This window comes from Stegostoma tigrinum, chromosome 38 (genome assembly GCF_030684315.1).
Source record: "Stegostoma tigrinum isolate sSteTig4 chromosome 38, sSteTig4.hap1, whole genome shotgun sequence".
Lineage (NCBI taxonomy): Eukaryota > Metazoa > Chordata > Chondrichthyes > Orectolobiformes > Stegostomatidae > Stegostoma > Stegostoma tigrinum.
In genome coordinates this window covers 19,525,768-19,540,857 of record NC_081391.1, presented here as the reverse complement: position 1 = coordinate 19,540,857, position 15,090 = coordinate 19,525,768, and the positions used below count along the sequence as shown (strand labels likewise).

General features: G+C 45.9%; 1 protein-coding gene across 5 annotated transcripts in view; it reads right to left on the bottom strand.

Annotated features, from left to right (window-relative positions):
• The window catches only part of ppfia3 (PTPRF interacting protein alpha 3), a 151,718-nt gene extending 145,064 nt beyond the window's left edge, over positions 1 to 6,654 (bottom strand). For 3 of the 5 annotated variants that reach the window (XM_059640442.1, XM_059640440.1, XM_059640443.1), the window contains exon 1: positions 6,367 to 6,654. The gene's annotated coding sequence lies outside the window, so the exon portion shown is untranslated. The remainder of the gene's footprint in view (positions 1 to 6,366) is intronic. The other 2 variants (XM_059640441.1, XM_059640439.1) reach the window with 1 other exon arrangement.
• Between the last annotated feature and the right edge of the window lie 8,436 nt (positions 6,655 to 15,090).

Sequence of the window (15,090 nt, the reverse complement as noted above, 5' to 3'; positions counted from 1 at the left end):
AAAGAGAGTGACACACAGCTCAAGGATGCTCAGATGTGTGAGAGTGAACATTCCAAATACTGATCTGCCACTTGTATACATGCCCAGTACTGCTTGGTCTAAAAGCATCTTATGGTGACCTGTTGTGTCAGGGGATGCGATGGCCTAGTGGCATCAACACTGGACTATTAATCCAGAGATGCAGATAATGTTCTGGAGACCTGGGTTCGAATCCCACCACTGCAAATGGTGGAATTTGAATTCAATAAATATCTGGAATTAAGAGCCTAATGATTGCCAACAATTGCTGAGGAGGTAAAAACCATCTTGCTCACTTAATGTCCCTTTAAGGAAGGAAACTGCCATCCTTACCTGGTCTGGCCTATATGTGACTCCAGACCCACAGCAATACGGTTGACTGTTAACTGCCCTCTGGGCAATTAGGGATGGGTAATAAATGTTTAGCCAGAGCGAGACCTTCACCCCATCAGAGAAGAAAGGTCCACGGAACTAGTGACAGTGTGGGGATGGGGCAATAAATGCTGCCTGGCCAGCAACACCCTCATCCCCTGAAGGAATAAAGGAAAATAAAAGTAGCATCACCAGAAGGCTCAGCTCTGCTCAGCTCGCTACCTGGAGGTCGAATTACTATTTCACGAGAGACAGGTTGAACTGTCCACATTTCAAATCCTCTCCAGCTATTTGCTGCGGACCACCAACAGGCCAAAAACGTGCGCTGGCTTTCCCTTCATTGATGGGAGAGAGAGCACGCAGGTACCCACTCCCCCGACCCCCGACGCAAGACTGAGTATCTGAGACCAGGAACACACTGTGCAGGTCATCTCAAGCACAAATATCAAGTTTGAAAAGACAAACCCTCTAACTGTGTCACTCAGTGTTCTCTCACAGCTGACTGAGGATAATTATATTAATTATCACAACCTATGCTACACATCTACTTGGGCCATTTTCCTTCAGACAGTTAGTCCGTGTGCCCAACTGCAAAAATCACTCAATGGACTGCACTCCAACATCATGTTCTTGCTGACGTTCAGATTCTGGTCCTTAACTTAAACTCCCTTTGCTTCATGATGTGGCAAATGATTGACCTTTCCTGGACCCAGCATTCCCCTCACAAGCCTCTGTCTCATTACATCACCAACCAGCTTTGATTTTAAGTCAATTTCTTCGACCACATATTCTACAATCTGCCTGCAGTGAGGAAACTGATAATTTATCGGTACTTTTCATGACCGTGGTATGTTTCGAACCACTTTACATCCAATTAAACAACTTTGAAGTGTTGGAGTAGCTGATTGGCCAGGATCCTCCACATTAAAGAAACTATATAAAATGCAAACAGTTGTTGGATTCAATGGGGAATAAAATAAATATATCACGAGAGTCCTCTATGGCTCACGTGGTTACACTTCAACTTCACAACTTCCAAGGTTCTGGGTTCACGAGCAACTGCAGAAAAACTTTTCCACATGGAGGGTGGTGAGAGCCTGGAATGTTCTGCCTGAGAGGTTAGTTGAGGTTGGAAACATTAACTTTTGAAAAGGTATTTGGATGAGCACTCCAAATGTCAGAGCATTCAAAGACCTAGTGCTGGATTTAGTGTAGCTTTGGAAGTACATACTTGATGGGCCGAAGGGCCTCTTCTGTACTGTAGGATTCTGAGTCCAGGGTGTTAGAATCACAACAGAGTGGAAACAGGAAGTTCGGCCCATCAAGTCCAAACACCGACCCTCCCATCCTACCCCTGTCACCTAGACCCATCGCCCTATAACCCACCTAACCTACACATAACTGAACAAATGGCGTAATTTCCCATGGCCAATCCACCTAGCCTGCACATCTTTGGAGTGCGACAGAAAACCCAATGCACCCTGAGGAAACCCACACAGACACGGGGCGAATGTGCAAACTCTACACAGAGAGCTAACTGACAGCAGTATCGAACCCAGGTCCCTAGCACTGTGAGGCAGCAGCGCTAACCACTGAGCCACCGTGGCTGTCACTGTAATGCTGCTCTGGACATGACGTAGAGGATCCCTGATTTATGAATACAATCTTAAACAGAGGCAACAGTGTGGAGCTAGAGGAACACATCAGGCCAGGCAGCATCAGAGCAGCAGTGAAGTTGGCATTCCAGGTTGGGATCCAAGAAAGGGTGTAATTTTAAAGATGTGATATATGTACATCTCCTGTATTTAGAACGGCTGCTTTATACTGTCCTGCATTGTGTTCTGACATGCAAACTGATTTGCAAATGGCCCAGCTTCAATCGTTAAACCAAGGTGATGTCACATGGGTACAAAAAGACCAAAACAGCTCTGTTATCGAAGAAGAATAAATTATCCCTGGTGTCCTGAGCAATGTTTATCCCTCAAATTAACACCGCAACAACAACAGATTATCTCACCGTTATCACACTGTTGTTTGTGGGAGCTTGCTGTGTGCAAACTGGCTGCCATGCTTCCTACATAGCAACAGCAATTATGCTGCAGTGACTGTAAGAGACTTTGTGAAAAAAGTACAACATGTATGCAAACCCCTTCTAGGCTGACTATCGCACTTTCCCTATTGCATTTCCAAGTACCATCCAGCCCCATCCTTTTGCAGTCAACGACCACAGGAGTAGCATTTCCATCCAAATTGGCACTCTTGAATATTGAACGTTAACGCAGGTTGTCCCCAGGACAACTTGCCAATGAATTGTTGACAGCCCTTTTTAATCCCTAAAACAACTTGTTTTTATAGAATCCAGGAGTGTCCTAGCTTCTTGCAAGCATACATGGTGAGTACGCTGCACAATTGTCGGTCAACAGCACACTGAGCAAACTGCCCATTGTTTGCCTGGATTACATGTCAGTGGTCGGTTAATAGCACGAAAACTCACTCAGCGTGCACTCTGTTCTTGGATACAGCTGAGAACACAATCTTGTCCAGCCCAAGTCGACAAGCAAACAGCAATATGCCACCCTTACGTCTTTAGCCCCTGACAGGACCCCCTTGTCTTCTACTTCAGTCAGTTACCGAGAAAGAGAAAGAGAGAGAGAGAGAGAGACACACACAAAGTTCACTGCCACCAGAGGATAAAAAAAGTGCTGACTACTACAGTTATTTATTCAAAAATTAATGAATTAATCATTAAATAGGCCACAAGAACAGAAAGCTATTAGCTACAACGCTGAAGTACTCAGCTCATGACTCGGAAGATGCAAGTTCATGTCTGAGACATTCCCATTAGGACTTCCTCTGCAAGGGCAGCTAACACTATATCGTTGAGGGGGAAAGGAGGCAAATAAGTGATGAATAAGCAATCTCCTCATTCAGCAGTCATACAGTCACAGAACAGCACAGCACAGAAACAGATGCTTCAGACAAACACGTCCATGCCGACCAGATATCCTAAATTAATCCAGTCCCATTTGCCAGCATTTAGCCCATATCCCTCTCAACCCTTCCTATTCACATACCCATCCTGATGCCTTTTAAATGTTGTAATTGTGCCAGCCTCCACCATTTCCTCTGGCAGCTCATTCCACACATTTACCATCCTCTACGTGAAAAATATGCACCTTCGGTCCCTTTTAATCTTTCCGCTCTCACTTTAACTCTATACCCTCTAGCTTTGGACTCCCCTGCCCTGGGGAATGGACCTTGGCTATTCACTCTATCCGTGCCCCTCATGATTTTATAAGCTTCTATACGGTCACCCCTCAGCCTCTGACATTCCAGGGAGGATAGACCCAGCCTATCCAGCCTCTCCTTGTAGCTCCAACCCTGGCAACCCTTGTAATTTTTTTCTGAACCCTTTCAAGTTTCACAACATTCTTCCTATAGCGGGGGATTAGAATTAGATTAGAATTGGATTAGATTAGATTCCCTACAGTGTGGGAACAGGCCCTTCCCCCAACAAGTCCACACCACCCCTTGGAGCATCCCACCCAGACCCATCCCCCTATAACCCACACACCCCTGAACGCTATGGGCAATTTAGCATGGCCAATCCACCTAACCTGTACATCTTTGGATTGTGGGAGGAAACCGGAGCACCCGGAGGAAACCCACGCAGACATGGGGAGAATGTGCAAACTCCACACAGACAGCTGAGGCTGGAATCGAACCTGGGTCCCTGGCGCTGTGAGGCTGATGTGCTAACCACGCTGTAACACTGTATTCCAAGAGAGGTCTAATTAATGTCTTGTGTAGCCTTAACATGACCTCCCAACTCTTATACTCAATGTCAATGCCAACACCAACAAAAACAGAAGTTGCTGGAAAAGCTCGGCAGGTCTGGCAGCATCTGTGAAGAAAAAACTGAGAGTTAACATTTCAGGTCCGGGGAGGCCCGAAACATTAATTCTGATGTTTTCTTAACAGTTGGACAAACGCAGTGGGGTGAGGCTCTTTTTTTTCCCCAGAGCATGAGCTTTTCCAGCAACTTCTGTTTTTGGTCCTGATGTACAGCATCGGCAGTTGTTTCTGTTCTCACATCCAATGCACTGACCAATAAAGGGAAAGCATACCAAACGCCTTCTTCACCATTCCGTCTCCCTGCAACTCCACTTTCAAGGGACTATGAGCCTGCTCCCTAACGTCTCAACGTTCAGTCACACTGCCCCAAGTTTCACTGACTGCAGGAGGGCTGATGCTAACATCCATCAGGAACCTTCAAGCTGGACAACACCACACTTCCAGCCAAGGGTGCTAGGCAACGGTGACACAATTTACAGCACCGATACGGGCCATTTGGCCTGACTCGTTCATGCTCTGGAAAAAGAAAAGAGCCTCACCCCACTGCGTTTGTCCACCTCCATCAGGACCCAGATTTCCCTGTTTCAAACAAAAACTCAAATCTTAAAGTAATCTTCTTGCTAGACTCAAAATTCAATTACTCCATTTTCCAGTTTCCATTTTTTAACAAAAATGACAGATGAAGCTGCTTCTATTCACAGGAATGCAAATTTGCGTGGTACTGTCAGAAGTCAGACACACAAATGCAAATACACATGGCCCCATTCTGCACTGATTCCACTACAGGGGGTGGGGGTCACATAGGTGATTCTTCTCCAGTAGTGCGGAAGGAAAAGTAAACTGTACATTGTGAACTAAGTCACCTTTTAAATCATATCCACAGCACTCTGAATTGTTTCTCAAAGGCATCCATCATTACGGCCTGCAGACCAACACATTACAATTATCTACCGAGTTAATCACTGCACAGACGCCGTTCAAATACCATTGGGGCACAATATAGTTATGATAAACCTAGCGCATTGAAGGGAATCATGTGTAGTTACTGGTAATGAATTGCTCGCTACAAATCGCGATTAGCACCAATAATCATTGACGGAGGCTAGCTTCAGATGAATTTAGATCCGTGCATTCTGAAAGTAGCAACGATTTTAGTTGCTCATTTTTAAAGAAAAAGTATGCTTGTATACATATAAACACTGCATCCTTTCTTTTTATGGAAGGCACAGTCGAATCCTGATCAGCCAGTAATGGAAGTCAATGATATATGGATTTAAATCTCTGACAGGCGGTGTTAGCAATCAAGGCAGTGCAGATGCAGGTATTTAAAAACCATCACGTTTTAAATGCAGAATTTACATCTATATAAAATGCCCTCCTCTTTTTCCCCTTATCTAATCACTGAAACGGTGCATTTTATTTTGGACTAGATTTGCTTTTGGTGCACGGACCACAGGAACCTAAAACCCACAGAATCATGACATGAGAGAGAGATCCGGTTGAAAATGTAAGGGGTTGCGAAATCATTGATCATCTGCGCCCTACATAGATTCTGGCTATTTCTAAACTTAAACTATTTGTATTTCCAAAAGATGCACGCATAACTGTACAGATTGTATCTGCCGCTTTACACAGACGAGTTATCAAACACAAAGTGCATATTAGAGACAGAATTTGCTCTCTCTCTCACCCTCCCTTTGCCAAAAAAGAACAGGCAATTAATCTCCAGCCCCACAAATCACTCGATGTACCCTTCATCCTGAATCAGAGTCGTGAATGTCTCTCTTGCTCTCTCAGCAGGAAGGTAGGGGAATGGGGGAGGGTGGGTGGTAGAGGATGGCAATTTTAAAAAAAATCAAAACACGCACGAAAGAGACCGACCCTCAACCTTTCAGCAAGTCCTCCCACACTCCTGCATGTTGTAATTGAAGAAGAAAAAAAATTGCAAGAAAAATCGTGATGTGGGGGACAATGTTGTAGAAATCTCACTTGAAAGCACCTCCAACTCCCTCCCTCCCTCCCCAAATATCAAGCATCCTTAAAATAAAAACGGGCTGGTGGCGGGGGGGATGCACCCATTTATCAGTCCGTAATCTCAAATGGCATGCATTATATACTCACATCTGCAAGCCAGGATTCCAGCTCTTGCCCTCTCCTGCTTCCAGCCTTCACTCTCTCCCTTCTTTCTTCTTCCCCTTCCCTTACCCCTGCATCTCTTCTCCTTGCAATCTGCAAAAGGGCAGATTGTGTAGGGGGGAAGAATTTCAGGCTAGTGCAATTAAATCCCCCCTTCCCCTTCCCCCACCATGTAAAAATAGAAATTAGAGAGGTTCCCTCACTCATCCACTACTTCCCATTGAAAAAAAGGGAGATAAGGTTCCCAGAATCCGTCCCTGCAATGCCCGCCTACCTTTAACTCCCAACTTGGAGCTCAGTCTCATCAGCTGCAGGAGCGCCCCGGGATGTCAATCATCCTGAGTGACAGCCGCGGCGGCCTATCGGAAGGGACTGGGCCCGGGCAGGCTTGCGGCCAATAGGGCGGCGGCTGGAGGGCGGGACCCTGCCTGGGGGATGATGTCATGCTTAAACCTCGCTGGGCTGGGCCAGGTGCGGTAAACCTGAGTTCTGCCTCTTCCTCCCTCCCAGCCACTGCCCTACTATACTCCCCACAAAATGCAAAGGCACTGCAAGATCTGACTGGACGCAAGCTGTTCCCAATCCATCCTTTTTGGAGGATAGGATGGGAATGCATGCTGCACAATCAGCCTTTTCCTTTGCATTGCAGTCGTCAGCCTGCGTTCCCCCCCTCCGCTTTTCCAAAATCACCGGAAAAGTGCTTTTGGTGCAAATGGAGACCGTTCGGCCCACTGTGTCTGCAACTCAGCCAGAGGATACTCAGTTTTAAAAGGTCCGGGTTCCTGCAAGCTTTCCCCTTCATTAGGAAACTTAAGATGGGAATGCATGCTGAGAAATAAGGCTTTTGCATTGCAGTCATCTGCCTGCATTGAGTCATTATTCATTAACATCCCCAATGTGGAAATAGGCCATTCGGCCCAACAAGTCCACACCAACCCACTGACGAACACTCCCGCCAGACCCAATCCCACCCTGCATTTCCCACGGCTAATGCAGCTAACCTGGACACCACGGACAATTTAGTGCAGCCAATCCATCTAAATTGCACATCTTCGGGCTGTGGGAGGAAACCACAGCATCCAGCGGAAACCCACGCAGACATGGAGGAGAATGTGCAAACTCTACACAGACAGTCCCCTGAGGGTTGAATTGCGCCCATGTCCCTGGTGCAGTGAGCCAGCAGGCCAATTACTGAGACACTGTGCCATCCTTAAACTATGCTGCATTTTCCCCTTCCAAAATTACAGAATTGTTTCATTGCAGATGGAGACCATTCGGCTCATCATATCTACAATGCTTTAAAAGGTCCATGTTCCTCCAAGCTGTCCCAAATCAATCTCCCCTTCATTATGGAACTTATGATGGGAATACAGAAATAAGCCTTTTGCAGGTTTTTGTGAGCCCGTATTCTCCACTTCAAAAATTACAGAAGTGTTTTGGTGCACATGGAGGCCATTCAGCCCTTGTGTCTGCACCTAGGTAAACAAAATTGCCCAGATTTAAGAGGTCCATTTTCCAGCAACATGCCCCAAATCAATCATTCTGGGTTTTTTTGGAAGAACATAAAAACTGGGAGCAGGAGTAGACCATCTGGGCCCTCGATCCTGGCCTGCCATTTAATAGGATCATGGATGATCTTTGAGACTCAGCTCCATTTACCCGCCCACTCACCATAACCCTTAAAACCTTTACTGTTCAAAAATTTATCCATCCCTGCCTTAAAAACATTCAGCGAGGTAGCTTCAACCACTTCACCGGGCAGGGAATTCCACAGATTCATAACCCTTTGGGTGAAGAAGTTCCTCCTGACCTCAGTCCTACATCTGCTTTCCCTTATTTTGAGGCGATGTCCCCTAGTCCTAGTTTCACCTGCTAGCAGAAACAACCTCCCTGCCTCCACCTTATCTATTCCCTTCATAATCTTATATGTTTCGATAAGATCTCCTCTCATTCTTCTGAATTCCAATGAGTATAATCCCAGCCTACTCAGTCTCTCCTCATAATCCAACCCTCTCAACTCTAGAATCAACCGAGTGAATTTCCTCTGCACCCCCTCCAGTGCTAGTATATCTCTTCAAGTAAGGAGACAAAAACTGCACTCAGTACTCCAGGAGTGGCCTCACCAGGACCCTATACAGCTGCAGCTGTTTTTAAACTCCATCCCTCGAGCAATGATGGACAAAATTCCATTTGCCTTTTTAATCACCTGCTGCACCTGCAATCCCACCTTCAGCGATTCATGCACAAGGACACCCAAGTCCCTCTGCACAGCAGTATGCTGCAGTTTTTTACCTTTTAAAACATAGTCCATTTTGCTGTTATTCCTACCAAAATGGATGACTGGGATAGGCTGGGACTACATGCTAAGCAAGAAGCCTATGATCGCATGCAGTCATCAGCCTGTATTTATAGAAACTAGGAGTAGCATAAGCGATTCAGTCCCCTGAGCCTGCTCCACCATATAAAATGAAAATTACAGAAGTGTTTTGTGCAGAAGAAGGCTATTCAGCCCACTCTGTCTGCACCAGAGCCTAAAAGTGCTTGAGTTGAAAAGGTTCAGTTTCCTCTGAGCTGTCTCCAATTCTGTTTTGAAAGATAGGATGGGAATGCATGCAGCAAAATAAACCTTTTGCATGCTGTCATCGTGTCGTCGGCCCGTGTTCTCCAAAGTCACAGAAGTGTTTTGATGCAGGACACAAGAACATAACAACCAGGAATAGAAGTAGGCCATTCAGCCCTCCAAGCCTGCTCCCCCATTCAATAAAATCATACCGATTTCAACTCGGCCTCAACTCCACTTTTCTGCCCATTCTCCGTGATCCTTCAATCTTTAAAAATCTGTTGATTTCCTCCTTAAATTTACTCAATGTCCTGGCATCCACCACACTCTGGGACAGTGATTTCCACAGATTCGTGACCTTTTGAAAGAAGTAATTCCTCTGCATCTCTGTTTTAAATATGCCACTCATTATCTTAAAACCAGGGTCACTTGTTTAAGATTGCCCCAAATGAGGAGATATTCTCTCTACGTCTGCTTTGTCAATCCCCTTCGGTGTCTCATACACCTCAATTAGATCGCCTCTCATTCTGCTAACTCTAGTGACTATAGGCCTAAAGTGTTCAATCTCTCTTCATAAAGCAAACCCCTTACCTCTGGAATCTAGTAAACCTCCTCTGAATTGCCCCCAGTGTACCTACATTTCTCTTCAGCTAAGAGGCCATTCAGCCTTCCCGCAAGGTGTCCCAAACTGATCTCCCCCCTTTCTTCTTTGGAAGATAGGGTGGGAATGCGCATTCAGAAATAAGCAAACAGGCATTAGCCTGCATCCTCCCTTCAAAATCACAGAAGTGTTGTTGGGCAAGAGGACCCCATTCAGCACTTTAGATTCGTACAGCTCTACATTGCCCCACTGCATCCTGATTGGTCAGAAACAACCACCACACTATTCTAATCCCACTTCCCAGCCTTTGCCCCACAGCTTTGTGTGCATTGGCATCACCAGGCATGTTTGGTCAGTGAAGGTTTCGTCCATATTAAGGTGCGCCATAACACTAAAGGCTTCCAGCGTTCCAAACAGTAGCGTGCCTGCCTGTCAGCTTTGCTGGTTTTGCCAGACCGAGCCAATCATTTGCGGCATCTTTTTAGTTTATTTCGGCGAGAGTAGAGTTTTCTTTTTGATTGTACTGTACCTCACTCGATGATTGTTAGGGTTACACAGATTCTCGGTAGCATCAACTTAACTTAGAAGGGCCAGCCTACGACACACAATGAAGCACAGTCCGCTCCGTACCGTTGTCTCCTCTCTCACATTCTTCCCACTTCCAACCTTTGGGTTGGGTAGGACATTTCCACTTTGCTGTGGAGGCACCTGGCAGTTTGAAATGGAGTATTTCCACTTATGGACCATATTTATTCTAGTTTATGGATGGCCTGTTTTTGCTTATTCTGGTCAGTTTATTGCGTTCTAATCAGCGTTGCCTCTGTTGCTGAAACCGTTTTCCACAAATGCTTTCTTTAACGCCTCCTGTTATCACTGCTGTGGTTGTAGTGTAGGGCAGGCCAGCGGAAGTATTAAATACTGTTTACCTGTTACACATTACTTCATTAAAACTCGTCACACTGCTTTTAAATGAAATAAAATCACAGAACGATTTCAGAGCAGAGAGGCACAGTTCAGCCCATCATGTCAGTGCTGGTTCTCCACATGAGCATTTCACTCACTGCCCAGCTTTTTCCCTGTGTCCCTGCACGATGCCCCTTTCTCCTCAAATGCTTGTCGAACACCTTTTCAAAAGACATAGTTTGACCAAGCTCACAGGCAGTGTTGTTCCAGTTTCCAATGTTTGTGCTGCCTGGAATCATTTTCTCCTGATTTGGCAACGGATCTTCTGCCAAACAACTTGAAGCTGTCTCCTCTGATTCTCAAAATTCTGTAGGTGTTAATGCTGAATTTGCTGGAAGAAGAAAAATATGTAGCATGCCCTGCTGAAAGTTTAATCATCAGATGGTGGCCTAATCAATAGAAAAACACTGGGCCATTTCTACATGTTTTCCGAAGGGACATAATTGTTTACAGCTCAGCAAGTGAACTGGGGATATTGTCTGTCTGAATGAAGTCCTGATTTAAAATAGACACAGCGCACTAGATGTGAGGTACCATTTGTCAGAAAAACAAGCTGATCACAGGGTGATGCTCTAAATATCATACACAAAAGAAGCCAAGAAAAAGCTTACATGAGCAGAGCTGATCCTGGGGTCAAGGTGCATTAAAACCTAGAGATAAGCCTCCTTCTGTAGAAAACACTCAGACATCCTTTTGGGCAATTAGACTGTAAGAAATAGGAGCAGAAGTAGGCCATTCAGCCCATCAAGTCTGCTCCAGCATTTGGTCATGGCCAATATATTTTTTAACCCCGTTCTTCTATCATCTCTTCTTAACCCTTGAACGCCTTAGTAGTCATGAACCTATCTACCTTTGTCTTAAAGACACTCAATGACTTGGCTTTCACAGTGTTCTGCAATAATGAGTTCCATAGGCTATCTATGCTGTGACTGAAGTCAAGTCCTCTTCAAGTCAATTTTAAAGGGTCGTTCCCTTCACTCTGAGGCTGTGCCCTCAGGACTGTGACCCTAACCTCTCGAACTACTGGAAATGTCCTCTCCACCTCCAGTGGATCAAACTGACCAGGGTGAATGACATGTTTGGTGATATTTGCCAATAGTCAAACTGATCAATTTGCACAGTCTCAAGGTTTAATCACATAGCCTGCTGATATGGAAAGCAGTAAAAGAAAACATGCCTCAGAGCAACAGTTAGTTAGGTCAGGAAGAGGAGTCACCTGTCAATGGCTAGAGGTGGGGTTGGAGCATGCTGTTTCAGGCAGATCCTTGGATAAGTCCGCACAAACCAGATCACTCATGATTGTAAGTAGTGTATAGGTAAATAATGGTGGCTCACTGGGTTAGACCTGCTGCCTCACAGTCCCAGGGACCCAGGTTCAATTCCAGCCTTGGGAGAGTTTGCATGTTGCTCCTGTGTCTGTGTGGGTTTCGTCCCATGGTCCAAAGATGTGCAGGTCAGGGTGGATTGGCCATGCTATGTTATCTGTAGTGTCCAGGGATGTGTAGTTTAGGTGGATTAGCCATGGGAAATGCAGGGTTACAGAGAAAGGGTGGGCCAGAGTTGGATGTTCTTCAGAGCAGTAATGTTCAAATGGCCTGCTTCCATACTGTAGGGATTCTATGAGTTATGATGTATCACTATTATTGTAGTGCCCCCTGCTTCAATAAAGAATAATTGGGTATGCCCATTGTTAGGACAGCCTTGAGTCATTGATATCCAGAATAAACCTGATGGACCACATAAAGTAAGAACAAAAGTTTCCACTGCTCACCAGTGGGAACAAGTTCTCTCTCTCTAATGGCAACACCACTCTCAATTTTAAATGTCTCTATTAAAATCTCTTCTTAACTCCAATCACAAGAGAGAGCAACCCACTTCCTTGACCTGTACCACTTCCTCCCCAATTTTCTCAATATCTTAAAAAACACCATCATACATCTCCCTTCAGCTCCAAATAAGACCCATATTGGGCTTGAGATGTTGACACTGTATCTCTCCCCACAGATGTCACCTAACCTGCTCAGTTACATTCTCAGTACATCTCAGAGCATGCACAGCATTACAAATGCACATTTTGACTTCATTTCTGGACTTGCCTGACAGTGGGTCCACAAGTCTGGAGGAGGATACAGCAGGCACACAGCTTGCAAATGTTAACATAAAAAATGCAGCGCAATTTTGTTGCTGGCATCATATGTGTTCAGAATAGCATGAGCCTTTTCACATTTTTTTGTAAAGAAAACAACTATCCATTTTTGCAGCAGAAGTAGCTTTTTTTCAACTAAATAATCTTGCTGTGTCCATGTCAGCCATGGTTCTCAGGTCACATTCCCCCGAGTCAGAGATTCGTGAACTCAAGTCCCGCTCCAGAGGCTCACGGACAAAATCCAGGCTGATGTAGCTGATGCAGTACCGAGGAGGAACAGCATTGTCGGAGCTGCTGTCTTTCAGGCAGACCATTAAAAAGAGGCCCCTTCATCTTTCTCAGGTGTAAAACCTCCATGCCAATATTTAGATTAGATTCCCTACAGTGTGGAAACAGGCCCTTCGGCCCAACAAGTCTACACTGACCCTTGAAGCATCCCACCCAGACCTATCCCCCCTATAGCCCACACACCCCTGAACACTACGGGCAATTTAGCATGGCTGATCAACCTAGCCTGCACATTTTTGGACTGTGGGAGGAAACTGGAGCACCTGGAGGAAACCCATGCAGACACGGGGAGAACGTGCAAACTCCGCACAGTCACCCAAGGCTGGAATTGAACCAAGGTCCCTAGTGCTGTGAGTCTGCAGTGCTAACCACTGAGCCACTGTGCCGCCCCTAAGTGGCAAAGCTGAGTGCCCCTGTTTCAAAGATGATTGGGGATGATCTTCCCAGTGCCTGTGTCGATATTTATCCCCCTGTTAACCATATTGCTGCCTGTGGGAGCTTTGCTGGGCACACTGAAGTCTGCCACCATTACAACAGTGATGATGTTTCAAAAGTGCTGAACTGACAGCACAGGTTTTTGGGATATCCTGAGGATACGCGAACAGCGCTAGAGGAAATTAAACCTCTCTAACTTACGAAGGTGGTGGGGGACAGAGATGAGTGTATTCACTGCCAAATATCCATTTGTCACTTTATCATCGGCACGGTGGCTCAGTGGTGAGCACTGCTGCCTCACAGCCCCAGGGACCCAGGTTCAATTCCACCCTCCAGTGACTGTCTGTGTGTGGTTTACACATTCTCCCTGCGTCTGTGTGGGTTTGCTCTGGTTTCCTCCCCCAGTCCAAAATGTGCAGGTTAGGAGGGTTGGCCATGCTAAATTGCCCACAGTGTTCAGGGATGTGGAGTTATCAGGGGGTGGGTTGCTTTAGGCTCAGTGTGGACTTGTTGGGCTGAAGGGCCTGTCTCCACACTGTAGGGATTCCTTGATTCTATTCTATTGACTCAGTGTCTGAAATCCTTTATCATTTCTGAAGATGATGACAGCAGGATGAGCTCACAATGCTAGTATTTTCTTTTGATCTGGAGGTGCCGGTGTCAGACTGGGGTGGACAAAGTCAGAAGTCATTCAACACCAGGTTATAGTCCAATGGGTTTAGTTGAAACTACAAGCCCTTGGAGCGCTGCTCCTTCGTCCAGGTGAAGTGCTCCGAAAACTCGGGGTTTCAAATTAACCTGTTGGACCATAACCTGGTGTCTTGTGACTTCTGTATTTTCTGTTTGACATTTTCTGTTTGTCTCTCCTTATCCGAGGGCCCTGACGTTTCATTGGGATGGAATTCTGCTCATGCAGGCAGTCACAAATCTTTGCCCAAATGGCCATGTCTCGTGGAGCCAGCATGGCGTTGGCAGACAAATTGAGACATCACAGCCAAGCATCATCCTGTATGTATATACCATCAGCTGCAGCTTCTGTGAAAAGCTCTGTCTCACTCAGAAACAGAAGGCTGTGGGTTTAAGACTCACTCCAGAGTCCGGAGCACAAAATCCAGGCTCACACTCCCAGCTCCAGGACGGAGAGCGAACTGTGCTGCCGGAAATGTATCTCTGGGGTGAGAATTAAAACTTAAAGCCCCATCTGCTGTGGATATGGAAGACACTATTTCAAAGAAGAGTAGGGGAGCTATTCTGGACAACACTTAGTTTATTGACCAAATTCACAGCTGCTGTCGGTAGTTGCTCGTGTGATCTGCTGTCACAGACTGTCACACACTGTTCTCATATATTGACTGCAGCTCTTCTGTAGCCATGCTGTGCCATCATTTAACAACCTCTGCCCAGGTTAACCACCATCCCCCACCCAACCAGCTCCCTCTGCTGCCCTTCCACTTCACCCTCCAGAAGGTGTCACTGCAGCCCTTGATCATAGAACATAGAACTGTACAGGCCCTTTGGCCCACAAAGTTGTGCCAAACTTTTACGGATCAAATGTTGACATTTCATTCCCTTAGTGTCACCATTCTTTAGAATTCCTGTTCCTCTTCCAATTTCAAGTGCCTCTTCATTTGACCCTTCATCTGTCTATCCTTGGAATTTTAACCAGAGAGAATCCCTACAGTGTGGAAGCAAGCCATTGGCCCACCAAGTTCACAC